The sequence below is a fragment of the Ostrinia nubilalis genome, chromosome 6, assembly GCF_963855985.1.
Source record: "Ostrinia nubilalis chromosome 6, ilOstNubi1.1, whole genome shotgun sequence".
NCBI lineage: Eukaryota > Metazoa > Arthropoda > Insecta > Lepidoptera > Crambidae > Ostrinia > Ostrinia nubilalis.
In genome coordinates, this window is record NC_087093.1 from 9,945,669 (window position 1) to 9,949,981 (window position 4,313).

At 38.7% G+C, this 4,313-nt stretch overlaps 1 long non-coding RNA gene across 2 annotated transcripts; it reads left to right on the forward strand.

Annotated features, from left to right (window-relative positions):
• Nucleotides 1-252: 252 nt before the first annotated feature.
• Nucleotides 253-1,234, forward strand: LOC135072951 (uncharacterized). 2 transcript variants are annotated; one of them, XR_010257536.1, is made up of 3 exons: nt 253-543; nt 615-896; nt 993-1,234. It is a non-coding gene; the product is annotated as an uncharacterized LOC135072951 (long non-coding RNA). The 2 variants fall into 2 exon arrangements; XR_010257537.1 differs by having other exon boundaries at nt 800-896.
• The last annotated feature ends 3,079 nt before the right edge of the window (nt 1,235-4,313 follow it).

Consider the following 4,313-nt stretch of genomic DNA (forward strand, 5'->3'; position numbering starts at 1 on the left):
TGTCATGAATTATAAACAATAATCACTGATTGAAAACATGACATCAAAAATTATCAAAGGAATAAACATTCGCTCATAGTAATTGTAAACCGTGTTACTAAGAACGATTCGAGTCATCGGCGCGCAGACGACGGAATATTTAACTAGATCACGTCTCGTGTACCTTAAGTTAATCCGTTTTCAATGCCAACTCTGTGGATTGATAACTCATTTGATATTAACATTATTAGATTTAGTTTCAAGACACACCCGTATTCACAAACGATACTTACCTATGCAAAGCAGCAACGCTATGCGAAATGAGACATTTCTCAATGCGTTCCATATGACAAGCCTTTCAATTCATAAACAATACTTAAACGACCCTTGACTATGCAAAATCAGAGTGTTGAATAGAGTTCTGTGATTGGTTCGCTTATGTTACGCACTTCACTCCGCTAACTGACATGACATTCCTGTCATTCAAACGGTGCAACGGTTTTTATGTATCGTATTTTGTGGATTTGTGAATTAAATAAATATGGATAAAACTACAACTATCAGGTTAGTATCAATGTATGAATACTTCGATTAATAATAATAGTGAAAATCATGTTTCAATCATTATTTTTCAGATAAAAAAGCTGCCGTTTTCTTCTTCCGAAAGAGAGCTGCTGATTATAGCTTAATAAGAGAAAGGCCTATTATTGAAGACAAGCATATTATTATTATCCTCTCTAAAATATCGAGTTGACGAAGCAGGCCTGGGAAACTCTAACAGTGGCTTACAATTCTGAACCATATTTTATGTTTCACGAAGGCTCGCACATCAACTGAAAAGCTTCTGGAATAATTTAAAGACCCAAAGAATGAAAGAACTTTCTCAGGAATCAATCAAACGTTCTCAACACCCACTAGTAAGTAATGTTTTTAAAATATATAGTACGTAGATTTATGAGGAATAACTAAGCAGAATATACTCAAAGGAATTAAATTCATAATTTGCTTTTCAGGTATCAAGAAATTAAGATTAGTAGTAGCAAGAATGAAGATTAAGACAGAAACAAGAATCAAACGCACCACATTGAATAATATACAACAAGACCAGGCTTTGCACGAGTTGGGGCTACAAAGAGAAAAAATATTGATAGAAAGAGAAAATAATTTGTTAGAACATGAAAAAAAGATTTATGATTTACAAATACATAAAATTAAATTAGACATTGAAGATTGATGAAAATAAAACTTCATTAAAAATTTTATGTTTTATTTGCCACTAGCAACTGATATATTATGTAGGTGGCACTGGAAGGCCTCCTCGCAGTTAATTTCCTCAGGTCTTCTTTTATCAGTGGTAAAAGTATGAAAAGTACCCCATCATTGGAAAACCTAAACTAAATTCGTCTGAATTGTAATAATCAAAGGGACTTTGGGAATCCCGTATCACTTTTCTGGTACTTATTATTCTACTTTGCTCATTGATATAATTATCAAATTCTTCTTCACTACTGTAATCCATTGTAAGATAATATTAATCGAATACAACCATAAATAAAGCAAACAAACCTCAAAAACGAGAATAACCTAGAAATTTTGACGTAAATAGACACTATGCGTTGCGTAATACAGCTCCCTGGCTACCTTAGCTTTGCGTTCATTCTAAGGGACGCATAGTGCTTGTCACCACTGAAGTATCGTCTATGAATAGGTTTTTGGGACCCTGTGCATCCACGCGCACTATGAGGCCTCAAAGTAATGTTTGTGAATACGGGTGAGGTATTAAAGAGAGTAGGTATTGCTGATAAGCCTGTATTGCTTGTACGAGTACTAGTATATTTAGAAGGTACTAGCGGCCGCCCGCGACTTCGTACGCGTGGATCCCGTTTTACCCCCTTAGGCCGGTAGAATTAAACACAAAAATTAATTAAATCGGAAATAATTCCTACTAAAGATTTTAGTGCTTTATTGGCTTTATTAGTTGCCCATAAAGACTGTACTAGGTTTTCGACTTCGACGGAGTTGTGCTTAAGTGGTGGGGGCCCCCGAAAGGGGCGCTTTTTCGGTTTTCCGGTTATACCGCGTAAATGACTGACCCTATCGAAAAGTGGTCTTCCTGATGGTTGAAGGGCATTTAATCCTGCATTAAATAAGACCAAATTCATATGTTTTGAACAAACCGTTCTCGTGCAAATGTTTGGCAAAGTAGAAAATATGTGTATAATTAATGACCCTCTCCACGTCTAATGGCTCGTTACCCGCAGGCTTCCAAGTCTTGAAAAGGAGCGCCTCAACCAGTGTAACCCTATCAAGGCTTACGAGCTGGATGCGCCTATCCTTGTCCGTCCCAGCCGTTCCTTAACTGCGGTTGCTGCTCCTCTTCCTGGCACTTACCTGAACGACACTGTGTTACCTATTGTGGCTGCCCCTCTTCCTTGTATCCTCCTGCACGACTACATTGCCTAGCCGTATGCCTAGGTTCATATTAAAACGCTTAAGAGTTTTTTGTTTGTTTGTTTGAACGCGCTAATCTCAAGAATTACTAGTTTGATTGAAATAATTATTTTTGTGTTGAATAGCTCATAAATTGAGGAAGGCTATAGGATATATACAATCACTCTCCGACTAATAGAGGCGAAGCAGTAAAGAAAAATGTTGCAAGCACGGAAAATAGTATTTAAACTATTTTCACGCGTACGAAGTTGATTTTGTGGAGTCTAACCTTGGACCAGGCATATGGCTAAGCAATGCAATCGTACAGGAAGGTACAAGGAAGAGGGGCAGACACATTAGGTAACACAGAGTCGTTCAGGAGAGTGCCAGGGAGAGGTGCAGCAACCGCAGTTAAGGAACGGCTGGGACGAACAAGGATAAGCGAATCCAACTCGTGAGCCTTGACAGGAATACGCTGGTTAAGGCGACCCTTTACAGGGCTTGGGAGCTTACGGGTGACGAGCTATTGGACATGGAGAGGGTCATTAATTATACACATATTTTCTACTTTGCCAAACATTTGCACGAGAACGGTTTGTCCAAAACATATGAGTTTGGTCTTATTTAATGCAGGATTAAATGCCCTTCAACCGTCAGGAAGACCACTTATCGATAGGGTAAGTCCTTTACGCGGTATAACCGGAAAACCGAAAAAGCGCCCCTTTCGGGGGCCCCCACCACTTAAGCACAACTCCGTCGAAGTCGAAAACCTAGGAGAGTCATAATGGGCAACCAATGAAGCCATTAAAGCAATAAAATCTTTTGTAGGAATTATTTCCGATTTAAAATCTAATTCTACTGGCCTACCTTCATCTATCTTACGCGGTTTAGATTTTTTCATACAAATGTTTTTTCCCGCTAACTCCCGTTCCCGTGGGAATTTTGCAATATCCTGTTGTAACTAAGCTTTAATTTTACTAAGGTACGTGCATGCCAAATTTCAAGCGTCTAACTTAAGCGGTTTAGATTTTTCATACAAAAGGATTTTCCCGCTAATTCCCGTTCCCGTGGGAATTTCGGGAATTCCTTTCTTAGTGCACCTCTACGGTACCTAAGCTACGTCCCTTCCAAATTTCAAGTGCCTACGTTTAGCCTTTTAGGCTGTGCGTTGATCTGTCACTAAGTCAGTCAGTTTCTCCTTTTATATATTTAGATTCTTCTACTGGACACACTAGTTTAGATACTTACCCTTGTGTAACTTGAACTATTCAATGATATTTAACTTCGTTTTTCTGGCCTGAAACCAATAATATAATATATTACAGAGTAAAATTTCAATCATTGGCATCATTTTAATATAATGTCTCATATTTGGGGAAGGTAATATGTACCATGTGTAGATTCTTATTTCAAAAGGATGCCAACGATGTAAACTGCCTGTCTCGTTCTTTTCAACCGAATGACGTCCACTGCTGGTCACTGTATAGGTACCATCGTCAATCATAACACGAAAAGGCTCAAATTAATATTCAGGCCTAGTATAGATACTACCTAGAATGCTGGCTATACTAGCCAGCATTAACCCGCCTGCGATTGAGTTCCTTGGACCGTGCGAACCTGGTGCTTCTTGGATGCACAGCCAAGCGGCTGATTGAATGCAAGGTACAGGGAACAGGATGGCTGACACATTTGTAGGTCAAGTTATAAGTTTGCTCATTCAGCGTGGAAAAGCCTAGGCCTAGCCTCTGGGAATTATACCGCACGGTCTCAAGTACATAGTATTTTTTCTGTTGTCGTTAAATATGTAGGTATTCGTTTACGTTGTATTTGGGCATAGTACGAGTAAGTATGAGGATAGTTCAAAAGTCAAAACCAAGGTACTAGGTACTTAATTATTTCAAAAG